This window comes from Anomaloglossus baeobatrachus, chromosome 6 (genome assembly GCF_048569485.1).
Source record: "Anomaloglossus baeobatrachus isolate aAnoBae1 chromosome 6, aAnoBae1.hap1, whole genome shotgun sequence".
NCBI lineage: Eukaryota > Metazoa > Chordata > Amphibia > Anura > Aromobatidae > Anomaloglossus > Anomaloglossus baeobatrachus.
This window is the reverse complement of record NC_134358.1, coordinates 146,216,603-146,232,681: the sequence shown is the minus strand read 5'-3', so window position 1 is coordinate 146,232,681 and position 16,079 is coordinate 146,216,603.

Sequence of the window (16,079 nt, the reverse complement as noted above, 5' to 3'; positions counted from 1 at the left end):
GGGAAGCTGAGACCCAGGCTATTTATGCGTATTATATGGATTGGCAATAGGTGTGGTGGGGAGGGTTCACAAACGAAAAACTACTAACAATAACGAATAACGTTTGGAACACCATTCTAAGTCTGAACTGGGTGCAAAAAACCTAAAAAAACTTCACTATGGGGAGATAAGGTATGCACACCAGTGACTATGTAAGGGGAATACATGGAATAGCAGAAACTGCTGTGTTAGTAGTTTTTCGTTTGTGAACCCTCCCCACCACACCTATTGCCAATCCATATAATACGCATAAATAGCCTGGGTCTCAGCTTCCCATACACGGTAAGTTTTTTAACTGCATGAGAGGACACACACAAGCTAGGGACCCCAACGTAGAGAAATACTTTGGCGTAGTGTTGGGGCTCTATTGCATTGATCAATTCAGTAGCTAAATTTCTCTTGATTCATATGTTCATGGCAGTAATGCAGATTCCATTTTTCACATTTTCACTCTTACACATAGCTATTGGATTTTTCAAGTCAGTATTCACACAGCAGTTTCTGCTATTCCATGTATTCCCCTTACATAGTCACTGGTGTGCATACCTTATCTCCCCATAGTGAAGTTTTTTTAGGTTTTTTGCACCCAGTTCAGACTTAGAATGGTGTTCCAAACGTTATTCGTTATCATTATATCCATAAGGCGCAAACCACCACCGGCCAGAAGGATGCTTGGAGGCAGAAGAGTGGCACAGTCTTGAATAATTAGTATGAGACTTTTCCATTAATAGGCATGCTCCTCTTAATAGCAGCACATTGTACTCTGGCAAAAAACAGTAAGGACCTGTTCCCACTATACACTGTGTATTTGGCCCTTTTCATGATAAAAACTTGCATTGTAACGGTGGTGGTGGTCTTGGTGGTGGTGGTGGTGGTGGTCTTGGTGGTGGTGGTCTTTTGCTGTGTTCTCCCTTTGGAAAGAACTTTTTTGTGATTAAAAAATCCTGTCTGAGACCCCACATGGCGCCTCCAGACTGACCATCCATACTGTGCAGAGTACCCCGGTGAAGTGGAGTGTGGTAGCAGAGGAACGAAAATTGCCCTGCTGAAGTTTGATGGAGATGGTCAGGGAAGCGCGTGCAAATCCAGGGTGCTTTGTGAAGACTGCGGCCATCTTGGGCGATTCACCCTTCGTGGAGCAGTGCCAAGGGAAGAAGCCAGAAGTCCCTTTTCCCCCTCGGTGAGCAGTAGAAGTACCTACCTCTGACATGGTGAGCCCGGGGCATCATCTGAGCTGCGAAGCTCTGGCAGCTCTGATAAATGATAGGAGCTGCAGCTGGCAGGCAGTGAAGCAGAGAGCTAGAAGAGGAGGTCTCCAGGACTTAAGTGCCTAGTGGTGAATACCTGCAGTAACAAATAGGTGCGTCCCCTCTGCTGGAAGTGACTAGTGCTGGGCTGCTGCTATTAAAGCCTAGTGCTAATGTCTGAGCAAATTATTGTGCTACATTATAATAAATCTGTCCCTTAAGCAGCACTTCCCTGCAGTTTACACAGTGAGCCAACATGACCCATACAAAAAAAAAAATATCAGTTGAAAGAGGACTGTGGGCAGCTGATAGACCCCCAAGATGGTTCTGGCACATCTGGAGGCAGAAGTGGTAGAGCTGCCTCAGAGGAGACTGTAGCCAAGGTGGGCCAATTTGTACATAAACCCCAGCAGGAAGCACCAGGTGGAAAAAGAATGTGTGACACCCCTCATGAATCTCTTAAGTATGCAAGTAATGGGGTCGTAATATTCTCCCCTGGGAGTGGGGGAGGAAGGCTCAGGCGAAGAGATGGATGTGGCAGCAGATGGAGGAAATTATTTGTCCATCAGCAGTTTTAAAAAAATTGCCATAGGAGATAGGACTTTTTCGGATCATGCTCCTGTCATTTGTGATCTAATGTTAGGTCAATTTCCCCAAGGGAATTTTATTTGGAGATGTAATCCCATGTTAATCAACAGACCTGAATATAGATCTCAGATAGAACAACACATTAAAAATTCTTTCAGTGACAACGAAGATGACTCAATTAGTTCCAATACACTTTAGAACACGCATAAGGCGATAATGAGGGGTGAGCTGATTAAGCTTTCCTCCCATCATAAAAAACAGAGGAGCTGAGATTGTTCAGATACAGGGGAAAATTAGAGATTAGGAGAGGATATAACAGAGCATACCCAACCCTTCAAGTACCATAGAGAAAGACCTATTGAATCTAAGGGTACAATTGAAAGCCCTGTTGGTGGATGAGTTTGATAAATACATTAGGCAATCAAAAAATAATTCCGATAATTCTATTGATAAACCAACTAAATTCATGGCAAGTAGGATCAGATCAGCAAGAATCAGACAAAGAATCAATGCCGTGAGGAGAATTGATGGAATTCTAGTTCATCGTCCAAAAGATATAGTTGATACTTTTGCTGATTACTATTTAGTATTATATAATTTGAAGGATGACACAAATACGCCCCAACCAGATCCTGACTCAATTAATAGATTTTTATCTGAGGTTGAGTTGCCAAAAATATCGGAAGATGATCTTCAAAAACTAAAAGCCCCATTTACTGAGTCTGAAATAATTAGTGCTATCTCAACACTAAAGCCCAAAAAGTCACCGGGACCTGACGGTTTTGGAAAAAACTATTATAAGTCCTTTCCACACCGTCTAGCCCCGTATCTAGTCAAATCCTTCAACGAGTCCTCGTCTGCAGGGAAATTTCCCAAAGAGATGCTCCAGGCGACTATCACACTAATTCATAAACCGGGAGGTGATGGGGAAAGCTGTGGGTAATTACAGACCCATATCACTTATCAACTCTGATGTAAAACTATATGCAAAGATAATCGCCAATACACTAAAAGCATTACTCCCGACTATAATTCAGAAAGATCAACTAGGTTTTGTTGAAGGACGTCAAACATCAGATGGCACAAGAAGAACAATTGATTTAATCCATCATATAGAGGGCAAGGGTTTACCAGTAGTGATGAGCGAGTACTAAAATGCTCGGGTGCTCGAGGCTCGGGCCGAGCATCCCAAAATACTCTTGTACTCGGCCCGAGCACCGAGCCCAATGTTATCCTATGGGAGACCCGAGTATTATTCTGAAATGACCCCCGGCAGCATGTAGAAACCATAAAACTAAATTATAAAAAAAAAACGTGCGTGTGTGTGTAAGCGTGCATATATATATACACGCGGAGTGGAGTGCGGGAGGGGCCGTAGCCGAGCGGGGATGTGTCGGGCTAAAGGCACGGTCATGCTGTGAGGGCCGGCCAATCACTGCAATTCCACAAGTAACAGGGCTGTGGCATTGCAGTGGTCTGCCAGCCAATCCCTGCATGAGGGCTGGCTCTAAAAAGAGCGCCAACATGAAGACCACGAGTACAGCAAGAGTATCGCGAAATTACTCGGTACCCGCCGAGTAGCCCGAGTACAGTGATACTCGTGCGAGTACCGAGTAGTGACAAGCATACTCGCTCAACACTATTTACCAGCAATTCTCCTCTCTCTAGATTCAGAAAAGGCGTTTGATCGTGTAAATTGGTCTTATCTGAAAGCAGTTCTAAGAAAATTTGGTTTTGATGATGAGTTCATCAATAGAGTTATGGCCTTATATGTAGATCCAACTGCCAGGATATTTGCAAACAATCAGATGTCTAATATCTTTTCCATCTCTAATGGTACAAGGCAAGGGTGTCCCCTCTCTCCTCTGCGGTTCGCCTTATCCATTGAACCTTTTGCTGAGCACATAAGAAGTAACCCAGACATTAAGGGTATTCACACTAGAAACACCCATCATAAGATAGGGATCTTCACAGATGATGTGATATTATCCCTGTCAGAACCCATTACCTCAGCTGCTGAAGTTATTAGGATACTAGGAAAGTTCTCTCAAATATCGTATTACAAGTTAAACTAAAATGATGCACTTCAACCTCAACAATGATATTATCAAACAGATAGGTGCTTCCACTTCTTTCTCATGGGAGAATGAATCTATGCCTTATATTGGAGTGCTCCTCAATAAAAATTTAACAAAAATGGTTGCCAATAACATTAGTCTTCTGATTGAAAATATTCAAAAAGACTTGACATTCACCGCAAATAAGGATTTGTCGTGGTTGGGTAGAGTGGTATTCTTAAAGATGATGACATTACCAAAAATGTTATATATCCTTAGATCCATACCTTTAATGATCCCGGCAAATCAATTAAACAAGTTCCAAAAAGTACTTAGTGACTTTATTTGGAACTATAAAAGGCCAAAAGTGAACAAAAACATTTTACTGAAACAGAAAAAAATGGGAGGTATAGGGCTCCCCAATATTAAAAACTATCATCTTTCTAACTTAATTAAACAGAGTCAGAGGCTAATAGAGGGAAGCAATTTATTTCCTTGGATGGTTTTAGAGATGTCCTCTGTTAATTACCAACCCATAAAATGTTTAATTTTAACTCACCTAATCAAACCTTCTATCCCACCTACAAACTCCCCTACTTTATACGCTACAATAAGAGCATGGAAAACTTTGGCCATAACTCCGACTAATCTTAATAAAAATCATCTTCTTAAAAATACTCCCCTAAAGATTTTGGCGATTCTGGATAACTCAGAAATTCCCTCAACATGGCAGGAGTCAAATCTAAAAACGGTTGGAGACATCTTTAACGGAAAAGACTTTATAAACTTCCTGGATATATACATCAAACACAAGCTCCCAGACTCTGACTTTAAGGCCCTCATCACATTTAGGGAAATTTTAAAGACAAAATTATTATTTACAAACCCCCTTTTTGAAATAACCTGCATGTTATTCTGTAACCCAACCAAAATGTCCCTATGGTGTTGTAAAAATATCTATAACTACTTCAACAACGATTTAACATTCCACAAAAGGAAATATATGCTAGATTGGGAAAAAGATTTGGGTAAGAGCTTTACGGATGAGGAATGGCAGAAAGCCATTTCACTAACCTATTCTTCAAATGCATGTGCCTCTCTCCATCAATCTCACTTCAAATTTCTCTCGCGTTGGTATCTCACTCCATGCAGACTTGCTAAATTTAATAGAGAGACGTCCCCTTTATGTTGGAGGGATTGCGACGAGAGAGGTACTCTACTCCACTTTTTCTAGAGTTGTCCCAGATTGAAGAGTCTCTGGGAAAATATTTCTAGTCTGATTAATCAGATTACTAACTCCACAATTCAGGTAACTCCCCAAATGGCCCTGCTTTTACTTAATTTGGAAAAATTTGACCCTATATATAAACCTATCCTAACTTATTTATTTCTAGTTACTAGAAATCTTAGCTTCTAATTGGAAGAAACCTGCGGTGCCCACTATCTCTGAGGTCATAGAGACTACTTCTCTTCACAACAACTTCGAGAAGTACTTTGCTACCATTAACAATGCCTTTTCCTCCTATTACCGAAGATGGGATCACTGGAATAGTTTTATACAAGGTATTACATAAATATATATTTATAACTACTTAAAAACCTTTTTTATAACATGAATCCTTTTATTCAAACCTTCAGTCATGAGTTCTTGACAATATGCTTATTGTTGTTCAAATCAAAGTTTATTAGAATAGAAGAAGATAATCAAACAATTGCACAGCGCGCAGGCAGAGGGTATATATCCAAGCTAGCTGCTAAAAACACAACAGTTCTTTGACTACACCTGCGCCACTGGCGACCAAAAATAACAAGTACAATTCGTATGTGTTTGAAATAGGAAGAACAAGTTGAAAAAAAAGAGATAAAGAAAAGGAGGTGGAAGAAGAATTTAGAGACAGTAAAGACAACAGAAACGTGGGAAAGTAAGATGAAAGGGGAAGGGTACAAAGAGTTCCTACCCGAGTGGACGCGCCCTCCTATCAAAACCACATTTTCAAGGCTAACCTTCTAGGTACAGAAATAAGAGAATGGAAAATTACCTACATACCTGCCCCCCCGTGAATCCATAGACCCATATCCGGTGAGTCCCTGAACATGATCCACGGGGCCCACGTAGCATCAACTTTGTCCTTGTTGCCGAGTGTCTGACCTATCAAGGTCTCCATCCTGAAGATCTCGTTGCACTCTGCTATGAATTCATCCCGTGATGGGATTCTAGTTTGCTTCCAATATCTTGGAATTAGGTTTCTGGCAGCTGTTAAAAAATGTCTTAATAAACCTTTCCTAAACCCTGAAGCAGAAACATTCCCGAGGGACAGGAGAACTAACTCTTTTGTGGGCCGGATTTGCCTCAAGGAAAGTTTATTGAGTAACTGGAAAATGCTCTCCCAGAATGATCTCACCGGGGGACATGACCACCAGATATGAGTGAGGGTTCCCCTCTCCTTTTGGCATCTCCAGCACACATCAGAGGCTGATGGAAAGGCAGTATGGATACTCACAGGACACCTATACCACCTAGATAGGATCTTGTAGCACCTTTCCTGTGATATCACATTCAGCGAAGTTTTACCAATAAAGAGAAGGATTTTGGTCCGCTCCTCAGCCAAGAATGACCTCCCCCACTCTCTCTCCCATTTCCCAAAGTACCCAGGCAAGCCGTCCCTCGCACCTCTGCATCTGAGAAACAAGTCATACAAGGTCGAAATGGTATGGCCTGGAGGATCCTTCGCTAGGCAAAGGGCCTCAAAGGGTGTGAGTGCCCTATAGATGTCTAGCCTCCTAGCCATAGACACTATACAACTTTTCAGCTGTTCGAAGAAGAACCACATATCTTGAGATTTGTTGATATCTGAAGAGTAATTATCTAGGGGTTTAATACCTGTGTCTGAGATAAAGTCACGAATAATAGGATGGTCACTCTTCCTTTTATGGAGGAATGTTGATCTATGGAAACCCGCCTGAAAATCTGAATTACTATGGACCGGTGTCAATGGGCCTGGAATGGAGGACAAGTCAAGATATTTATTACCTCGGGACATAAAATTCCGCAATTGCTTTGTGATAAAGGGTACTGTGATAGAGCTGGAGCTGGGTGGTGCTCTGGTCCAAATAACTACCTTCGGATCAACATCAGATTGCGCGCTTTCGGCTTCCACCCATCTTTTCGTTTCACCTGAGTTAAATAGATCCAGAACGCACGTCCCTAAAGAGGCGTAGCTATACAAAAGGAGATTAGGGAGTCCAGTTCCTCCCATATCCCTTGATCTACTCAATATTTTGTGGGAAATACGTGGGCGTTTATGTGCCCAGACAAATTTGGTTATGCTAGATTTCAGACGTGAGAAAAAAGAGGCCGGCAATACTAAGGGGATGGTTTGGAAGTAATAAAGCAGCTTCGGTAACAGGTCCATTTTGATCGCATTTATCCTCCCAAACCATGAAAGCTGGAGTTTGTTCCAGTTACTGAGGTCTAATTCTAACTTCCTGGAAATGTGGCGGTGATTTGATTTAAAGAGGTCAAGGGGATCTGCCGTCAGTTTAATTCCTAGGTATGTCAATGAATCCACCTGCCATTTGAAGGGGAGAGAGGCTTTGAGCTGAGTCACCAGCATTGGAGGAAGAGATATATTCAGTATTTCGGATTTATGAGTATTTATTTTAAAATTACTCAGAGATCCGAACCTCCGCAATTCAGCCATTATGTTGGGTAGACTAATGAGTGGAGAGGTAACGTACAGGAGCAGATCATCTGCGAATAAAGCTAATTTATGGTCCTGTTTGTGAAATGTAACCCCTTTAATTGATATATTGCTCCTCAATGCCACCGCCAGATGTTCCATGGTCAGAATATATAATAATGGGGAAAGGGGGCACCCTTGTCTTGTTCCATTACATATTGTAAAGAAATCTGAGAGGGAGCCATTTATTTTGATTTGTGCTGTGGGCGAAGAGTAGAGTGCTGTAACTCTGTTCATCATGTGCTCTCCCAACCCTATGTTTTTAAGGACCTGAAACATGAAACCCCAGTGCACCCTGTCAAACGCCTTCTCTGCATCTACCGACAGGATGCACATGGGGATCCCGTGACGTCTTGCGCCGTCAATCAGGGAGATGGTCCTCAGGGTGTTGTCCCTGGCTTCTCTTCTGGGCACGAAACCCACCTGGTCTGGATTTACCAGTCTGGGAAGAAGGTCTCGTAACCTATTTGATATCATTTTAGAATAAAGCTTGATATCTAGATTTATGAGCGAGATCGGTCTATAGTTGCAGCAAAGAGATGCGTCCTTCCCTGGTTTTGGTATAACTGTGATGTGGGCCATCAACGCCTGGGGAGGGAACGCACCCCCTGCAGATATATATCTACAGACCGATAGGAACAGAGGATTTAGAAGTTCTGAAAATTGTTTATAGAAACCCGCTGAGAACCCGTCTGGACCTGGGCTTTTCCCTGACTTCAAATCTGAGACTACCGCATTGACCTCCTCCAGGGAGAAGTCCTCTTCCAGCTCCAGTAAGGTATCATTTGAGATGGAAGGGAGATTATGGGATTTCAGGTAAGCTTTAACATCATCTTGAGTCCCATATGGCGCTATGTGTCCCGATTGTCCCCTAATATCATAAAGCGCCTTGTAGTATGTGCGGAAGCCTGCTAAAATGTCCTGGTTGCTATGCAAATGACCATCACTTCCTGGGTCTTTTATGAAAGGGATGTAAGTATTCATGGAGCGGGGATGGAGGGCCCTTGCAAGAAGCTTCCCACTTCTATTGCCCAGTTGATAAAAGCGGCTTTTGAGATGTTCTCTTAAGACCCTGGATTTCTGGTCTAATACCTCTAGTAATTTATGTCTGGTTGTAGAGAGTTGTGCGTAGGTTGTAGGAGATGAGTCCCGTTTGTGTTTGCTTTCTAGTGAGGCAATCTGGTTAGATAACTGCGTTATTTCAATGGCTCTTTCTTTTTTCAGGCGGGTACCATGTGAGATCAAAATGCCCCTTAATACACATTTCAGTGATTCCCACTGGATTGCAGGAGAAGTGGTATCACATTCATGATCTCTAATAAAGTTATGAATTGACTGGGTAAGGTCCGCTTTGCATAACTGATCCTGTAATAGGTTTTCATTCAGTCGCCAGGTGAAATTTGATTTGACACGAGGCCCTAACTGAATCGATAAGTAAATGGGAGCGTGGTCTGACCATATTATATTACCTATGGTCGCTTCTACTGTCATGTCTAGGAGGGCATGAGAAATGTGGAAGGAGTCAATTCTGCTATAGACAGAATGGACCGAGGAATAGAAGCTGTAATCTTTGGTGTCCGGATGAAGAATCCTCCATATGTCCACCAATCTCAGACTATGCATGTGCTTTTTGACCCTTTGTATGACTGAGGCCGGATAGGACGACTTACCCGAGGACACATCGAGGGCCGGGTTCATTGGTAGATTAAAATCGCCTCCTAATATCACCGGAGAGGAGTCCGCAAAATCTTCCAGAATTTTCCTCCCGTCTGCACAGAATCTGTCCTGCCCCTGGTTAGGAAAGTACATGTTAGCAATAACAAAGATATTGGTTTTCCAAGAAAGCTTTAAGAAAATATATCTTCCCTTGGGGTCGATACAGGAGTCTAACACCTCTGGTATGAAGGACCTATGAAATGCCACGGAATCCCCCTTAGACTTAGCATCAGGATTCGAGCTATGGTGCCAAATCGGGTAGTAAGCCGAGGAACACTTAGGAATTGCATCTGACCTAAAGTGAGTTTCCTGAAGCATCAAGATGGCCACCCGTTGCTTATGACAGGAATATGCTATCTGTTTTCTTTTTTCAGGGACATTCAAACCTTTAACGTTGAAGGAGCAAAACTTGACACTATCCATAATGCAGGTCAGCTGGAAGCATGATGTGGTATCTGGGGGCTGGTCCAGTCAGGTGAGAGGGAAGGATAGAGAAGAAAGAAAGACAGAGAAAAGAAAGAGCAAGGTTTAGGTCAAAGGACCTAAAAGGTGGGTAAGGAACCCTAGTATTAAGTGGTGCAAAATTTCCATGGCAATGGATTGCCATTTGCACTAAGGGGGGTTAGAGGAAGCCAAGAACGGCAGCGAGTCCGTTCCTTACCCCCCGCCTCTAATACAATATGATATATCATTATAAAGCGCACTAACTATATGCTCCCGCTAAAACTTTATCATCTAAAGAAAAGTAAACATCATAACAGGCTATTATTCTAGGCATTGACCCCAATCAGCATTCCCGGTAGGTAAGCAAAGTGTTCAGATCAGGGACAAGATTCTAGTAATTGTAAAAAACAAGAAAATCACATGAGTCTCCCGGGCTTATTTCTCAAAAGGCCCAGATCTTCGCCTCTAGACGGTCCAGCCCCACAGGGTCCAGTCAGTAAAGGCTAGGGGAGGACACTCCCAACCAGGTCCACCAGGTGGAGGGTCCAAGTGGATCTATAACACAAACAGTTTACTGCTTCCTCCTATGAGGTTTAAGTGGTACTTGACCCAATGTCAGAACCTCTGATAACACCTGTGAAATAACACAATGCTAGTCTGGAAAGAAGCAATATTAGGTGACAGGAGAAAGACTTTCAACAAATCACAGTAACTTGCAACGATGCCTTTGATGTAGTTTCATGGAAAGGCCCTCCCCTGCGGCTCCAGGGATAATTGGCTATCATGCCGGAAGGGCCCATGAAGGTTATCCCCAGTAGGAAACAGGGGTGCTACACAGGACCGCTACCCTGTCGGATTGCTCTTGTCAGGACCTCTTTGTCTCCCATGGCGACGGACTGGCTGCCATACTGGGGGTTCCACAGGGAGTTGGGGGCCTGAGGGCCAATCCGGCAGTGCTACCATAGGAAGCTCGAAAGTCCCTAAGAACTTAGCCAGATCTCCGAGTTTGCGAAAGATTGCCGATTTCCCATCCTTATGCGCTGTCAGCTGGAAGGGGAAACCCCATCGATATGGAATGTTTCTGTCCTGGAGGTGTTGGAGCAGGGGTTTTAATGCTCTTCGCAGCTGCAGAGTGCGTCTAGCCAGATCCGGTAATATCTGGACCTGGGACCCCTGGTAGTTGATGGATCCTGCCTGCCGCACCGCGGACATGATGGAGTCCTTTACCTTATAAAAGTGGACTCTACATATTATGTCCCTTGGACGTGAATCTGGAGGGGATTTGGGACCCAGGGCCCTATGTATGCGGTCTAACTCAATCGGCCCAGAGCTTTGTTCTCCCAGAATTTGAGCAAAGAGCTTCTGTGCCATGGCCTCCAGTTCAGGCGTGCCAATACTTTCAGGGATGCCACGGATACGGACATTATTTCGCCGATTGCGGTTCTCTAAGTCCGCTTGCCCTGAAGTGAGCTCATCAATCTTTGCTGAGTGGCTAAGTAATATTTTCCTTTGTAGGGACAACTCAGCAGTGATGGCTTCCTGGGACTTCTCCACCTCCTCTACCCTGTATGTGAATTCAGATTTCAGTGCCTGCAGCTCTTTCTTATAAGTATTCTCAAGCCTGCTAGCAAATCTGTCCAAATCTTTTTTTGTAGGCAAAGCCTTGATAGATTTACTTATCTCATGTAGATTAGGCAGATCTCCCTCATTGTCCTCCTCGCTGGAGAAGTCCTGCTGTGATTTCCCCAGCTCCTGCTGTGTCTGTGTTTGACTTTCCCGGGGCTGTGAGTTTTCCATGAGGGAGGCAGACGCCATCATTGATCTAGTGGTCCTGACGGCTGCTGAGGTGCTCTGGCTGAGGAAACGATCCATGCTGCTCACTGTCTCCTTTATCTCACCTCGGTGTCTGGTGACTTTCCTGGATCTGCCCATAAGCAGGGAGATGTTAATGTGCTCTAATGGAGGCTAATGGGGGAAGTTCAGGACAGAGCTCCCAGCAAGTGCAGCTCACTCGGCCATCAGCAAGCCACGCCCCCCCTCGACAATATGCTTATATTCTTAGAGTGGAAGCCTGTTAACATGGTTCAGATTTGTATATGTTTATTGTTCTTCCTTTTACCCACTCCCTCTTCACCTTGTTTTTCCTTGCCTCCACCCTCCTCCCCTTTTTCATCCCCAATAAAGTAATTACTTTACCTCCCCCTCCCCTCTCCTTTCTCTTTTCCTATACCTATCCCCCCCAGATAAAAACGTTTTATTCATACAATAGAACCCCACATGTATTCAAATAATGGTATGCTACGCATAATAATATCTTGATTGTGTGGATTTGATATGTTATTCTGTTAACCTTATTTTAATAAAAATATATGAAAACAGCAGAATGGAAGAAGTAACTTGTTCTAGTCACTCAGGGTGACTCTCCTTCTTTGCGGGATGTCTTTAACCCCTTCACAACCGGCCGATTTTGCGCTTTCCTTTTTTTCCGCCATTCTTCTTCCGAGAGACTTAACTTTTTTATTTTTCAGTCAATATGGTCATGTGAGGGCTCGTTTTTTTGCGGAACAAGCTGTACTTTTAAATTAAACCATGCCTTTTACCATATAGTGCAAAAAAAATGCGATTGTACGATTGTTCTTAAGATATTTTATTCACTGTGTTCTCTATATGGTAAAACTGATGTGTCAGTGTGATGCCTGAGGTCGTAGACACCAAACATGTATACGTTTACTTTTATCAAAGGGGTTAAAAAAAAAAATCAGACGCTTGTCATATTTCGGGATCTATGGCTCAGTGACTGCTTATTGTTTGCGTCTCGAGCTGACGTTTTTAACGGTATCATTTTTGCCCAGGTGCTACGATTTGATCGCATGTTATTGCATTTAGCGCAAAATTTGTGGTGACCAAAAAACTTATTTTTGGCAGTTGGTAAACGGCAGCAAAAAAATATCAATCAGGTTAATTGATTTTATACTTTCATAGATCGGGCATTTCTGAACGCGGCGATACCAATTGTGTGTATATTTTTTATTTTTTGAAGCCTTTAATTTTTAATGGGGCGAAAGTGGGGTGCTTTGAAGTTTTAGATTTATTTTTTTCTTTATTTTTTAAAACTTTTTTTTAAACTTTGTTATAGTCCCCTAGGGGACCTAGTAAAATAAAATAATCAGCAGTCTGATTGCGCATTCATTTCTCCCAATCAGAGAAGCACCTCTTAAGCCTGCTTTACACGTTGCAATTAGTTGTACAATCGCATTTGCGATGTGACACGCCCAGGTTGCATACGGGATCTTCTGAGATCGCACGTAGGTCGTTCATTTGCTGTCACACGAGCGTTAGTAGTCTATGTTAAATTGATCAATTTTGTGTGCGATCCTTTAGATCATGTGTTCTGTAACGTATGCATTGGGCACCTTTTTTATTTTTTATTTTATTTAGTGACTTGACAAGCGTGTGTAATGTGTAGGGATTCGTTTTTACTATGTCATCTACCATTCAGCTCTGCTACATGGCCGCTGACCGCAGACACAGACAGCCATGTAGCAGAGCTGAATGGCAGATGACAGCAGACACAGACAGAGCCGCACGATCAGAATGAACTCGGGTGAACTTCACCCGACTTCTTTGTCATGCTGCGGCTCTGTCTGTGTCGCGTCCCGATTAGCGGTCACCAGTGAAGGACTCACCGGTGACCTCTAAACTCCTGAGTAACTGAATTGAGCAGCCCTCTCTCATATACTTACCGATCCCGATCTCCGGCGCTGCACGGCATTCACACTGCTCCGGCGGCTTTTACTATTTTGAAAAAGCCGGCCACCCATTAAACAATCTCGTATTCCCTGCTTACCCTGCCCACCGGCGCCTATGATTGGTTACAGTGAGACACGCCCCCCACGCTGAGTGACAGGTGTCTCACTGCACCCAATCACAGCAGCCGGTGGGCGTGTCTATACTGTGTAGTGAAATAAATAATTAAATAAAAAAAACGGCGTGCGGTCCCCCCCAATTTTAAAACCAGCCAGATAAAGCCATACGGCTGAAGGCTGGTATTCTCAGGATGGGGAGCTCCATGTTATGGGGAGCCCCCCAGACTAACAATATCAGTCAGCAGCTGCCCAGAATTGCCGCATACATTAGATGCGACAGTTCTGGGACTGTACCCAGCTCTTCCCGATTTGCCCTGGTGCGTTGGCAAATCGGGGTAATAAGGAGTTATTGGCAGCCCATAGCTGCCAATAAGTCCTAGATTAATCATGTCAGGCGTCTATGAGACACCTTCCATGATTAATCTGTAAATTACAGTAAATAAACACACCCGAAAAAATCCTTTATTAGAAATAAAAAACAAATACGTATACCCTGGTTCACCACTTTAATAAGCCCGAAAAAGCCCTCCATGTCCGGCGGAATCCAGGATGGTCCAGCGTCGCTTCCAGCGCTGCTGCATGGAGGTGACCGGAGCAGCAGACACAGCCGCTCCTGTCACTTCCACACAGCAACTGAAGACAGCCGTGCGATCGGCTGAGCTGTCACTGAGGTTACCCGCTGTCACTGGATCCAGCGGTGGATGCAGCGGTGGCCGCGGGTAACCTCAGTGACAGCTCAGCTGATCGCGCTACTCACCGCCGCTCCTCTCACCTCCACGCAGCAACTGAGGTGAGTAGCGCGATCAGCTGAGCTGTCACTGAGGTTATCCGCGGCCACCGCTGCATCCAGTGACAGCGGGTAACCTCAGTGACATCTCAGCCGATCACGCGGCTCTCTTCATTTGCTGCGTGGAGGTGACAGGAGCGGCGGTGTATTCTGCAGCTCCGGTCACCTCCATGCAGCAGCTCTGGATGCGACGCTGGAGCATCCTGGATTACGCCGAACATGGAGGGCTTTTTGGGGCTGATTAAAGTGGTTAACCAGGGTACATGTTTGTGTTTTTTATTTCTAATAAATGATTTTTTCGGGTGTGTGTGTTTACTGTAATTTACAGATTAATCATGGAAGGAATCTCGGGGAGACGCCTGACATGATTAATCTAGGACTTATTGGCAGCTATGGGCTGCCAATATCTCCTTATTACCCCGATTTGCCAACGCACCAGGGCAAATCGGGAAGAGCCGGGTACAGTCCCAGAACTGTCGCATCTAATGTATGCGGAAATTCTGGGCGGCTGTTGGCTGATATTGTTAGGCTGGGGGTCTCCCCATAACGTGGAGCTCCCCATCCTGAGAATACCAGCCTTCAGCCGTATGGCTTTATCTGGCTGGTTTTAAAATTGGGGGGGACCGCACGCCGTTTTTTTAAATTCTTTAATTATTTATTTCACTACACAGTATAGACACGCCCACCGGCTGCTGTGATTGGGTGCAGTGTGACACCTGTCACTCAGCGTGGGGGCGTGTCTCACTGTAACCAATCATAGGCGCCGGTGGGCGGGGATAGCAGGGAATACGAGATTGTTTAATGGGCGGCCGGCTTTTTCAAAATAGTAAAAGCCGCCGGTGCAGTGTGAACGCCGTGCAGCGCCGGAGATCGAGGATCGGTGAGTATATGAGAGAGGGGGATAGACTGACAAGGACAGAGAGTGAGGGACAGAGATAGTGACCAACTGACAGAGATTCGTGAATGACAGACATTGTGAGGCGCTTCAGAATGCAGCTTTTCAGCTGCGCTCTGAAGCGGACCTTTTTTAAGCTGCGGTGCAGAGCGCACACCTGCGCACATAGCCTCAGACACCAAAATCGTATGAGGGATGTCACACGTTACAATTGACTAGGTTCGTGCAACAAAACGCTCAATTCTAGACAAAGATACGATGTGTTTGCGATCAACGGTTTTGCGTTCAATCCTGATCGCACGTAGATGTCACACGCAGATACCTCACAAACGATGCCGGATGTGCGTCACTTACAACTTGACCCCAACGACGGATTGTGAGATATATTGAAGCGTGTGTAGCGGGCATTAGACCGGGAGAAATGATCATCTCTTCTAAACTGCAGTACTCGGCTTTTTCTTACAGGACCTGAGTCATGTGAGCACAGGAGTTATCGCATGACCCTGTGCTACCATGACAACCACCGGTTTCACGTGATCATGTCACATGACTTCCAATATCAACCTGTGCGTAAAGTTATAGCGCGATCACCATTATAATGGCCCAGTCACATATTGACAGCTAAATTTAAGGGGTTAAAAGGCATGGGCGGATAGCGATTGCGCTCGTGGCTAGCAGGCACACATGTCAGCTGTAGAAA